We start from the raw sequence: 13,976 nt of genomic DNA, 5'->3' as shown, positions 1-13,976 counted from the left end.
TAGGATGGTGAAGCTGTGGGATTCATTGCCATGGACAATTATGGAAGCCGAGTCATTGAGTATAAGTAAAGCAGAGGTTGATTCTTGATTAGTCAGGGTGTCAAAGGTTATGGAGAGATGACAGGAGAATGGGGTTGAGAGGGGTAGTACGTCAGCCATGAGGGAACGGAGGAGCAGACTCGCTGGGCCGAGTAGCTGAGTTCTGCTCAATGCTCTTACTTTGAATATAGTCAGATAAGTTCACAGTATTACTGTACATATTTACAATGGTAGCATTTCTCAACTCGCATGAATATTCAATACTGGTGTCTGTTCCAAAGGTCTCTGAATACCAAACTGCAGGAACCCTTTTGTTACAGTGTTTAGGGATGGCTCTGTGAATGTACAATTAACCAGAAGGTTAAGTGACACAACAGACCTGTCCTGAACTGTACAGCAAGTGGCAGGGCTGCACCTTTAACAGTGTGCTAATGGGAGGAACAGCAATCTGCACAAAATGCTAGAGGAACTCAGCAAGCCAGGCAGTATCTATGGAGAAGAATAAACAGTTGATGTTTTGGGCCTATGGAGGGCTCTTGGCCAGAAAAGTCCCTTCTTTCCTCTTTTCCACAGATGCTGTCTGACCTGTTGAGTTCCACCAGCATTTTGTGTGTGTTGCTTTAGCGTTCCAGCATCTGCAGATTTTCTGGTGTTTGAGAAACTGTAATCTGTTGTCTTTCCTAACGTAGTTTCAATGGAAGAGAGAATGTCTCACACCCAGTCATTGGTTTCACTAGTCACAAAGTATCTATTGTTTACAGGTTTTATTTCTAAAGACTGATTCTCATTTTAATTAATCCATAATTATGCTATCTATAATTTCATAATCCCAGAATGATCCGTAGCACAGAGTACTCATTAAATATTCATCCTTTTTGCTCTTAATTAGCCCACACTTTATCTTACCATTAATATGTCAAACAGAGACTTTAGGTTTCCTTTTTATGTTAGCTGCTGATGGTTTCTCATTTAGTCTCTCTCTGCTCTAACACTTTTTTTATTCCCATCTATGATTATTTGTTAACTTATGCCTGATTCTCAAGTACAGTATGTTTTCAAACTGACATGTCGTAAACTTCGTATTCTGCCTCAACTTATTGTGAGCATCTTATCTAAAAAAGCATGTGCTGGCATTGGAAAGGGTCCAGAGGAGGTTCACGAGAATGATCCTGGGGGTAAAAGGGTTAATGTAGGAGGAGTGTTTGATGGCTTTAGGCCTGTACTCACTGGATGAGGAGGAATTCCTTTAGCCAGAGGTTGGTGAATCTTTGGAATTCATTGCCACAGACAGCCATGGAGGCCAAAGCAAAGGTTTCAAAGTTACATTTAATGTCAGAGAAATGAATATAATATACATCCTGAAATGCTTTTTCTTCGCAACCATTGTTGGGGGTTTGGGTTGAGAGGGATAACATATCAGGCATTGACAGAATGGCAGAGCAGTCTCGATGGACCCTATGGCCTAATTCTGTTTCTATCTTGTGGTCTTAGGGTGATAGAGTCCAGGAGCATACAGCACAGAAACAGGCCCTTCTACCAATCCCTCTGTAGCGACCTGCTCTTCTGCTTACTCCCATCTGCCTTCACCCAGACAATAGCCTTCCATATCCCTCCTGTCCATTGTGCCTATCCAAACTCTTATAAGTTACAATTGAACTTTCATCTATTATTTTGGCTTGCATCTCTTTCCATACTCACACCACCCTTTGAGCAACAGAGTTCCTCTTCATGTTCCCCTTAAATATTTCACTTTTCATGCTAATCCCATGATCTTGAGTTCTAGCCTCACCTAACCTGAGGACAAAAAGCTTGCAAGCATTCACCTTATCTGTGCCCCTTATAATTTCTTTTCCTCTATAAGATCTTCCCTCATTTCACACCTTCCAGTGAACAAAGTTTCTAAAGATTGGCTTTATTTGTCATATGTACATCAAAACACACTACAGTGCATCTCTACTACCCTTGCAGCACGGATCTACAAAGCGACACAGTCTGTTAAGCACCTGCTCAAAAATCACCCGAGATGGAAGCTTCCTTCAGGGTTTTTCATGTGTTCTTTACATGTAAAACTGCAGTTTTCAGAATTCAGAATTCAATAGAGAATCGAAGTGTGCCTGAATATACGAAGACTGTCAATTATTTGCACAGTTGATGTTAACCAAGGTATACCACACATACAACACCCTGTAACTATGCCATGTAAACAAGAGTAAACTCATGGCATAATGATACTTAATAATGAAAAGTGATAAGCACAGAGTCGACTGTACTTCCTAAGAAGGTTGGCGTCATTCAATGTCTGTAGTGAGATGCTGAAGATGTTCTATAGGTCAGTTGTGGAGAGCGCCCTCTTCTTTGTGGTGGTGTGTTGGGGAGGAAGCATTAAGAAGAGGGACGCCTCACGTCTTAATAAGCTGGTAAGGAAGGCGGGCTCTGTCGTGGGCAAAGTACTGGAGAGTTTAACATCGGTAGCTGAGCGAAGGGCGCTGAGTAGGCTACGGTCAATTATGGATAACTCTGAACATCCTCTACATAGCACCATCCAGAGACAGAGAAGCAGTTTCAGCGACAGGTTACTATCGATGCAATGCTCCTCAGACAGGATGAAGAGGTCAATACTCCCCAATGCCATTAGGCTTTACAATTCTACTGCCAGGACTTAAGAACTTTTTAAAAGCTATTATTAATGCTTTTTGAGATAGTGATTTAGATGCATATCATATTCTTTACTGAGTTAAGTATTATATGTAATTAGTTTTGCTACAACAAGTGTATGGGACATTGGAAAAAAAGTTGAATTTCCCCATGGGGATGAATAAAGTATCTATCTATCTATCTCTATCTATCTAAACATAATCCTTCCTTCAAAATACATCCACTAAATGTTTGCCGATATTAACAAAACTTAAAGCTCACGGATGTAAAATTTAAGGGAAAACAATGAGAGGATGAAGGTAGCTGTCTTTCTACCGGGTGTTTCAAGTTGAAATCCAAACTAACCAGTACAGGAAACGATATAAAAACAGATTATGTACAGGAAGTCATGTTCATACAAAATCTGGCACCAGCATGCCCACAACTCAGTAACCCTAACTGTTTGTCTTTGGGATGAAACCAGAGCACCTGGAGGGAACCCACACAGTCACTGGGAGAATGTTGAAACACCTTACAGATAGCCGCAGAAGTCGAACCCCATTCCTACCGCTGGCACCATAAAGCAAAGCACTTTTCATACAAACTGTGTAGCTCAAAGTACTTCACAATGGGATAAGATGCAAACATGAAAATAAAAGGTAAAAAGATGCAAAGTTTAATAGATAGATTTCGATCTGGCGTTTAAAAGTGTCAACTGAGTTGGTGTCCCTTAGATACCGAATTCACACAGTTTAAGAGCATAGTTCAAAAAAGCTGATCTGCCAATTACCTTTTGAGAGTGATTATTTAAATTTAAGAGTCCAGCAAAAGGAGGCCTGAGAGCTCGAGCAGGATTATAAACAGAAAGCGATTCTGTGAGGTACTCCAGTCCCAGACCACTAGGAACTTTAAAGAAGAGTAAGAGAACTTTAAAATAATTTCTAAAAGATACAGGAAGCCAATGCAGAGCCGTTAGGATGGAAGTGATATGCACCCTCATCCTGTTTTTAGTTAAAAGTCTAGCAGTGGTGTTCTGAATGAGTTGAAGTTTATCAATAGATTACTTGGGAAAGCCAGTGAAAAGTGTGTTGCAGTAATCTAGTCTATTTAGCATGAAGGTGTTTTTGGGAAAAGGCAAAGCTGCTTTGAGATGGTGAACTAAATCTGCTGGGTTTCTGCACCAAACACCTAAAGGGCTTTGGATTTGCAATATTTTCTTGTCCACTTTATAGCATCTTCTGTTCATGTTATGCGTTGGGTTTGAGGATGCTTCCCTTCCTCCCTGGGTCTGTGGGCTCTGTGGTGACTGAATGTGTAAATGTCAGATCCATAGATCTGACCACAGGTAAATGTGGGGTTCTCAGTGCCATCCCAATTATTGCTTCTCCACTCCTAGCAGTTTTGGGCCAGTGATTCCTAAGATTTTGTATTTTCTAATGAGGCTTTGAGAAGAAGCTTGGATCTTTTCCTTACTCCACTTGGTAATCCCTTCCTATGACAGAGCTCAGCACAGAGTGCTTGTTTTTGCAGTGTGGGATTAGGCATGTGATCGGTGTGGCCTGCTTGAAAGAGCCAACTAAATGCAGATAGGGCTTGGAAGGCTGGCCTGGGAGAATGCGTCAATATCTGCAGTTCTGGATTTGGAGAATTTTGTGATGGACTCCAGTCCCAGACCATTTAAAGACAAGAAAGCCACTGAGTGTAATCTCCTCAGTGGCCTGAGCTCCCTACTGTTAATGATGAGGTTTCAGAAACAGAGAGGACAAAGGTCACTGCTGCAAAGCAGGCGAGAAAATAGTGTATGTGGTCCACTCAAAATCATTGCTACTCTCAAGTGCAGAAAACTTTCCAGATTGAAACCACTCCGTTTCAGAAATGCTGTTTGGCAATTGCACGTAGTTTAATCACTCACTTAATTGGGTCTGGTGACAAATGTGTGTGCACTGGGCCTGCCCATATCGGTGCAACTCTTGCTGCCCGAGCTCAGTCTGAAGTTCGTCCCTAATTTCCCTTGACCTGAGTGAAGATCATTGCATTTCCAGTTTCAGGATGCAGAACAAGTGCTCACACTTACCTTGGTGTAAGTTAGCAACAATAACTAACCGTTATTCATTCAGATTATGCTGATCGCATCCCCTGTCTTACAGTCACTACCTATGCTCACTGCATAGCTTAATTAGAATTCTACATCCACGTGGCCCTTCCATGAGGCACAACAGATCACAAGTAGTGATGAAGCTCTCATGGTAGAAAGCAAGACCCTACCCACAGGTTACCCTGATGTCCTTCCACTAGCTCAGCTGTCACTGCAGAATGTCTGATATTTGGCAATATACTAGATTCTGGCTTCTTGGGACAAATCAGAACCAGCTTGGCCCAATTAAGTGGCTGCCAAATTACTGGCTTCATGGAAATAGTTAAAAATGTATAACAAATAACAAACTAATGTTTAACTGAGTAACAAATTACGTATTTAAATGAAATACAAAACAAATTAGAACATTACCAATGTGACTACCAGTGCTATAAAGCTATGTATTAAGTTCCTACTAGCTATCGACACGGGACTTCATCCAGTGTAATGAACAAAATCAGTGGAGACAGCTAGTTTAGACAATAAACTGCCTTCATACAATGCTTTCAATGATTGTACAAACATATTTTCATTTTCATTGTAACATTCAAGATGATTGTCAATACCTTCAAATACCTTCATAGTGCCTAACTTGAAGTAGTGAAATCATTTCATTTTGACTCCCAGCAATTTCTGACTCCTCCAAGCCTGAACGCTTGAAACCCCGCAGTGAGCAAAAGAGTTCTGAATTGTCTTACTGCTTATTTCTCGCCAACTGTCAGTAACAAAAATCACTGCTTTTTGAACAGAAGCACGCACAGCTAACACTATTCAAAAACTGTTCACTCTAAGCACAATGTACTGTGTGTTAAAGGGCCTGCATTTGATATTATGTAGAAACTGTTTGGAGACAGTATCCCGTCCAAATTAAGTGGCACAGTGTCCCAAACAAACGAAAGGAATCAGCATCAAAATCAGAATCAGGTTTAGTACCACTGACATACGTTGTGAAACTCGTTAACTTTGCGACAGCGGTACAATGAAATGCATGAAATATAACCATACATTGCAGTTTAGAAAACTATACTTAAACAATGCTATAAATGAATGGCATGGCAGTAAATGCAGGAGTTTGTTAAATTAATTGGCCACTGAAATGTGTAGGGTACAAGTAGAAGAACCGGGGATGTTAATGGGACTATGCAATCAAATAGGTTACAAAGATTTAAAAGGGGGAATAGGACTGAATGGAATTGCTTCGAGAGGCAACAGACTCAGTCGATTATATTGTCCCCTTGGCTCACCAATTTACAGAAAATCCGTGGACTGACCAAGAGGTCCAAAGGCCAAGAGAGATAGGCACCTGTCTGACTGCAGTGTGTTCTTGTGGATGTTTGAATGGTACAGCCATGCACAGTGTACTAGCTGGCGAGCTATCAGCAATCCAGACAACTAATATTTAATTCCACTGATTGATTCGATTGGCTCACAAAAATCTAATTTCCAATTGGCTAGACTTCCTGTTGTGAAATTTTGATGGTAACACAGTGATAGTTATTTATGTTTTTCAAACAATTTTGAAAATGAATCCAGCTGTTGAAAAACAGTATGAATGAGTATTCCACACATAATTTCAGTGATAACTCTGAAATTAAATCAATATGAGAAAGCTTAATAGAAGCTCAATGTGACCTTCTTTAAACGTCTGTTTCAACTGAGTTAATAATGAGTAGCACTCAGACATCTTTGATCTTTCACTATTAATTTTCACTGTGAATCATGTTCCTTGAAGCATTGAAATGAAAAGATAATGAAAATAACAGATAAAGGCTGTGAGTATAAATCACATGGCATTGTACTGAACATCTCATCTGACTGCACATGGTCTATATCCCTCTAGTCATGAGACTGTCTAAATATCTCTGAAACATTACTATCATATCTGCTTCTATCATCTCCCTTGGCAGATAGCACCAGCCACATTGTTCTCTGTGTAGAAATATCCGGCTCCAAAATTTATTTTAAAATTTCCTTCTCACTTTCAGGCTATGCCTGCCTGTATTTCACATTAGAAAATAGACTCCTGACTACCAATCATAGAGTTGTAGAACACTACAGCACAGAAATGGGCCCTTTGGCCCATCTAGTCTATGCCGAACTATCAATCCACCTAATACCATCGAACTGTACCCAGACCAAAGCCTTCCATACCATTTCCCCGTGTAGAAAAACAATCTCAAGGTTGTATGTGGTGACATGTACAGTATGTACTCTGATAATAAATTTTACTTTGAACGTATCCAAATTCCTCTTAAATGGTGAAATTAAATTTGAAACCACCATTTATGCTGGTAGCACGTTTCACACTCTCACTTCCATCTGAGTGAAGAAGTTTCTCCTCATATTCCTCTTAAACATTTCACCTTTCACCCTTAACTCATGACTTCTAGTTCTAGTCGCTCCCAACCACAGTTGGAAAAGTCTGCTTGCGTTTATACCCCTCATTTTTATACCCTATTTATACCCCTCATAATTTAGTGAAATTCTATGAAATCTCCCCTCATTCTCCTATGCTGTAGGGAATAAAGTGCAAACCTATTCAACCCTTTTCCTTTAACTCAGGTCCACAAGTCCTGGCAAGAACTTTGTAAAATTTGTACTCTTTCAATCTTACTGACATCTTTCCAGTAGGGAGGTGATCAATGCTGCACACAACACTCCAGTTTTGTCCTCAGCAATGTCTTATACAACTTTGATATAACATCCCAACTCCTGTACTCAATCCTTTGATTTATGAAGGCTAATGTGCCAATAGATTTTTTTACAACCCTATCTACCTGTGACACCACTTTCAAGGAATTCGAGATCTCTATTCCCAGATCCCTCTGTTCTACAATCCTCAGTGCCCTACTGCTCACAGTGTAAGTCCTATCCTGCTTTGTCCTCCCAAAGAGGGACAACTTGCACTTATCTGCATTAAATTTCATCTGCCATATTTTACCAATTTTTCCATGTGGTCTAGATCCTGGTGTAAGATTTGATAGTCTTCCTCACTGTCAACTATTCCCTCAATCCTGGTGTCATTCATAAATTTGCTGATCCAGTTTTCTGCACTATTATCCAGATTGTTGATATAGAGGGCAAACACAACGGACCCAGCACTGATCCCTTTAGCACATCACTAGTCACAGGCTTCCAGTCAGAGAGCCAACTATCTACTGCAAATCTCAGGCTTATCCCGCAAAGCCAATGTCTAATCCAATTTACTGCCTTATCTTAAATGTCAAGTGACTGAAACTTCATGACCAACCTCCAAATGACCATGACCATAAGATATAGGAGCAGAATTAGGCCAATTGGCCCATCGAGTCTGCTCCGCTATTTCATCATGGCTGATCCAATTTTCCTCTCAGCTCCAATCTCCTGCCTTCTCCCCGTATTCCCTCATGTCCTTACCAATCAAAACTCTTATCAACCTCTGCCTTAAATATACATAAAGACTTAGTCTCACGGCTGCCCGTGACAAAGAATTTCACAGATTCACCATTCTCTGGCTAAAGAAATTACTCCTCATCTCCTTTGTCAAAGGACTCCCCTCTACTCTGAGGTTCTATCCTCTGGCTCTTCCACCATAGGAAATATCCTCTCCAAATCCATTCTATTCCAATAGATATGTCAGGGAAGATTTTCCCTTGAGGAAACCGCATTGAATATGGCGGATGTTATCATGTGTCTCCAAGTACCCTGAGACCTCATCCTTAATAATTGACTCCAACATCTTAATAATTGACTTCAACATGTGAGATCAGACTAACTGCCCTATAGTTTCCTGTCTTCTGCTTTTCCCTTCTTGAACAGTGGAGTGACATTTGCAATCTTTCAGTCTTCTGGAACCATTCCAGAATCTAGTGATTCTTGAAAGATCATTACCAATACCTGCTTGATCTCTTCAGCCACCTCTTTTAGAACTCTGGGGTGTACACCATGTGGTAAACTAGATCAGCAAATTTGCATATGAGATCAAGACTGGTGGGGTGGGGGGGGAGAAAGTGGACAGCAAGGAAGGCTATTAAAGCTTGCAGCGAGCTCTGGACCAGCTGGACAAGTGGGTTGAAAAATGGCAGATGGAATTTAATGCAGATGAGTGTGAGGTGTTACCAGCCAGGTTAGGTCTTACTCAGTGAATGGTAGAGTACTGAGGAGTGTGGTAGGACAAAGGGATCTGAGAATATTGATCTATAATTCATAGAAAGTGGTGGCATAGGTAGATATAGTCATAAAGAGCGTTTGACACACTGGCTTTTATAAATCAGAGTTGGAATGCAATGTTGGTCTTGTATAAGTCATTGGTGAGGCCAAATTTGGAGTATTGTGTGTAATGCCGGCTATCCACCTACAAGAAAGGTATCAATAAGATTGAAAGATTGCAGAGAAAATTTACCAAGATGTTGCTGAGACTTGAGGATCTGAGTGATAAGAAAGGTTGAATAGGTTATGACTTTATCCCTCAGCGTGTAGGAGAATGAGGGGTATAATACAAACTTACGAGGAGTATAGATAGGGTAAGAGCAAGCAGACTTCTTACTAAGGTTGAGTGAGCTTAGAATTAGAGGTCATAGGTTAAGGGTAAAAGGTGAAATATTAAGTAGAACCTGAGAGGGAACGACTTCAACCAGGTTGTGGTCCAATTGAGGAATGAGCTGCTAGTAGAAGTGGTAGATACAGGTTCAATTGCAACATTTAAGAGAAGTTTAGAAAAGTATATGGACAGGAGGGGTATGGAGGGCTGTGATCCATGTGTGGGTCAATGGAACTAATCAGAATAACAATGCAGTGTGGCCTAATTGGGCTGAGCAGCCTGATTCTGTACTGTAGTGTTCTATGACTCTATGAAGTACTAACTACCAATGTCCTAATGTCCATCTCATGTCATTTCATAATGTATATAAGGTTGTCCTCATTCTACATTCCTAACTTGGCTAACCTGACCATATAACATTTTTTTCTGCAGTCTTTCCAGTTTAACTATATCTTTCCTTTAACGGGGTGATCAAAACTATACACAGTACTCCAAGTGTGTTCTCACCAATGTCTTATACAACTGCAACATAATGTCCTGACTCTTACGTTCAATGTCCTGATGGATGAACGTCAGCCTGCTAAATGTCTACAGCTTTCAATGAACAATACACATACTCCAACTTCCTTATATTCCATTACATTCCCAAACTTCCTTCTACTCCATTACATTCCCAAACTTACTTCCCAACTTCCTTCTATTCCACTACATTCCCAAACTTCCATCCCAACTTCCTTCTATTCCATTACATTCCCAAACTTCCTTCCCAACTTCCTTCTATTCCATTACATCCTCAAATGTCCTACCATTCTTGATATGTCCAACAACAGTTTGACTTGCAAAACTGCATTACCTCTTACTTATCTGTATTGAAATCCATTTGCTACTCCTCAGCCAATTTCCAAAAATACTTAAGTAGCAATAGTAGTAAAGCGATCCTTCAAGTCGAGTATAATGTTCTCCTAAGGGGTTCTCTCCTGGCTTTAGTGTGAATTCCCTTCATGGAGAATCCCCTTGTAATCTACTATAACACTTTTCACTATCCACCTGCTAATTTTACACCGTCTACAAACTACTGATGAAGCCTAGTGTATTTGCATCCAAATCATTTATATAAATAATGAATAGCAAGAGTTCTAACACTGACGCCTGTGGCACAACACTAGTCACCAGTCTTCATTCTGAGAAAAGGTCTTCAACTCGTTCCACCCTATAGTTCCAAACCAATTCTGAATCTACCTGATCAACACTCCATGGATTCTGTGGACCTAACCTATCCTGCCGGAACTTGCAGGTTATTCCCTTTCATCACACTCATGTTTACGCACCCACCTCTCCCCTCATCTGGACTCACTTATTACCCACCAGTCTGTGCTCCTCACCCTCCCCCTACCTTTTGATTCTGACTTCTACCCTCTTCATATCCAGTCCTGATGAATTGTCTCAGCCCAAAATGTCAACTGTTCATTTCCTTCCATAGATGTTGCCTGATCTGCTGAAAATCTCTGTGAGTCCCATATATCATTTGTGGACTTACTTAATAATAGTCACTGCATAGGAGTTTGGGAGACTTAGCATATCTAAAACTTTGACAAACTTCTATAGATGTATCATGGAGAGTATATTGACTAGCTGCACCATAGACTCGTATGCAAACACCATTGCCTTTGAACACAATAACCTACAAAAAGTAGTGGATTCATGGCTAAAGCCCTCCCAACCATTGAGCACATCTATATGAAACACTGACATAGAAAAGCAGCATCCATCATTAGAGATCCCCACCACCCAGGGTAAAAGGTACAAGAGGCTCAGCATTTGCAACATCAGGTTCAGGAATAATTACTACCCCTCAATCATCAAGCTCTTGAATAAAAGGGGATAACTACATTCAACTTCACTTGTCCCATCACTGAAATGTTCCTACAACTAATGATCTCACTTTAAGGACTCTTTTTCTTGTTATCTCATGTTCTTATTATTTATTGCTATTTATTTATATTTGCATTTGCATAGTTTGTTGTTCTCTGCACTCTGGTTGATCTATCATTGACCCTGTTATTGTAACTATTCTATGTATCTAACTATGCTAAGTATGCCCACAAGAAAATGAATCTCAGGGTTGTATATGGTGACATATACATATGTACTTGGATAATAAATTTACTTTGAACTTTTGTAATCTACTTTACACAATTTCTGCCCAGTCCCACTGTATTTAGCCTTTTCCCAATTGAGCAGATTCCCTGAGGTACATTCTTCTCCTTTTCCATCAAGTTCTTAAAACTTACAGTCACTGATCCCAAAATGCTCTCCCACTGAAACTCATTTCCTAATACAAGGTCAAGTTGGACTGTCCTAGAATTAGCAAACAAATTCTACCCATCTAAGCCTCTGACACTAAGAGACTCCCAGTAAATATTGGGGAAATTGAAGTCACCTACTTCACTTACTATGTTGTTTCAACATCATTCCATTATCTGCCTGCTTATCTGTTACTCTATCTCTCTCTGGCTAATGGGAGTACTGTAATATAAATATGTTATAGTGACTTTACACCTTTCTTATTCCTGAGGTCTACCCATGTCACCTAACAATTGAGTTTTGTCAGTGCTGCTGGAAAGAGAGGGTCGGAGCTTTTACAATATATGGCTAACTATGGCATTAAACATGGATCTCCTGATTTACTGCAGGCTGAATGTCTTCTATCTTTTATCTCATTTGGATTAGAAAACTGAAGGGCTACATTTAAAGCTAAATTCAAACTAAAGCTCATGTTGAGTTTAGGACTGATTAGAGCTCGTTAGCAAGGCTATGAGCATGGGACATTTTGTAAAAATACAAAATACAAATACTTTATTGTCACCGAACAATTGATACTAGAGCGTACAATCATCACAGTGATATTTGTTTCTGCGCTTCGCGATCCCTGAAGTACAAATCGAAGTAAATATAATAAAAATTTAAATTATAAATAATAATTAGAAAATATAAAAGGGAAAGTAAGGTAGTGCAAGTCAGGTCCAGATATTTGGAAGGTATACCCCAGATCCGGGTCAGCATCTGTTCAGTAGTCTTATCACAGTTGGAAAGAAGCTGTTCCCAAATCTGTCCGTACGTATCTTCATGCTCCTGAACCTTCTCCTGGAGAGAAGTGGGACAAAAAGTGTATTGGCTGGGTGGGACTTATCCTTGATTATCCTAGCAGCACTGCTCCGACAGCGTGTGGTGTAAAGTGAGTCCAAGGATGGAAGATTGGTTTGTGTGATGTGCTGGGCTAGGTTCATGATCTTCTGCAGCTTCTTCCGGTCTTGGACAGGACAACTTCCATACCAGGTTGTGATGCACCCTAGAAGAATGCTTTCTACGGTGCACCTATAAAAATTAGTGAGGGTTTTAGGGGACAGGCCAAATTTCTTCAGCTTTCTCAGGAAGTAAAGGCGTTGGTGGGCCTTCTTGGCAGTGGACTCTACTTGGTTAGACCAAGTCAGGTCATTTGTGATATTCACCCCGAGGAACTTAAAGCTTTTGACCCGTTCCACCTGCACACCACCGATGTAGATGAGGTCATGTGGTCCGCTACTCCTTCAGAAGTCAACAACCAATTCCTTCGTCTTGCTGACGTTGAGGGATAGGTTATTTCCTTCACACCATGCCACCAGGTTCTTAATTTCCTCTCTGTACTCAGACTCATCATTACCCAAGATATGGCCTACCAATTTGATTGAATTTTGAAGAGTAGATCAAGAGAATCGACAAAGGAAGGGGAGCAGAAGTTTTGTACATAGACCTTAGAAAGGCCGTTGGCAAAGTGCCTCATGATAGGCTGTTCCAGAAGATTAGATCACATGGAACCCAGAGTGAACTAGCCAATTGGATACAAAATCGGTGGAAGTAGTGGTGTTGTTTTCAGTTTGGAGGCCTGTGACCAGTGGTGCACTGCAGGGATCAATGCTGTGTCCTCTAATATTTGTTATATAAATTAATGATTTGAATGAGAATGTAGTTAGCATAAATAATAACTTTGATGACACTAAAATTGGTGGTTAGAGGGCAGTGAAGAAAGATGTCTAAGGTTGCAACAGAATCCCTATCAACTTGGAAAGTGGGAAAAGGGATGGCCAAGGGGGGGGGGGGTTTACACATTTAGACACGGCGGTGAAGAAGGTGCTCATATTTTGTCTGCATCTTTCAGATCTATGAATACAAATTAGGGCAACTTGTTATGGATGTTGCAAGATATAGGCAAGAATGTACTTGGGTTATTGTGTGCATTTATTGTTGCCATGCTATAGGAAGGATATAATTAAGATAGAGATTGTACAGAAAAGATTCACAAAGATATTTCCATAATGGGAGAGTTTGAGATGTAAAGATAGACTGGACAGGCTGGGATTGTTTATCTCTGAGTGAAGGAGGGTGAAGAATGACCTTATAGAGGTTTAAATATTAATGAAGGACATAGTTGGATGATTACAGTCCTTTTTCTAATGCTAAATAGTCTAAAAGTAAAAGGCATAGTATTAAGATGAGTGGGGAACGATTTGAAGGTGATCTGAGGGGCAGATTTTTCACACAGAGGGTGGTGAGTATATAGAATGAGCCACTAGAGGGAGTGATAGAAGCAGGTAAAAATTATTTGGATTAGGA

The 13,976-nt window shown here is 40.3% G+C and overlaps 1 protein-coding gene across 1 annotated transcript in view; it reads left to right on the top strand.

Moving 5' to 3' along the window:
* The window catches only part of LOC140715298 (glypican-6-like), a 777,401-nt gene that overhangs the window by 572,291 nt on the left and 191,134 nt on the right, over positions 1-13,976 (top strand). The window lies entirely within an intron of this gene.

This window comes from Hemitrygon akajei, chromosome 2 (assembly GCF_048418815.1).
Source record: "Hemitrygon akajei chromosome 2, sHemAka1.3, whole genome shotgun sequence".
In the NCBI taxonomy this organism is placed as follows: Eukaryota; Metazoa; Chordata; class Chondrichthyes; order Myliobatiformes; family Dasyatidae; genus Hemitrygon; species Hemitrygon akajei.
This window is presented reverse-complemented; position numbering and strand designations above follow the sequence as displayed.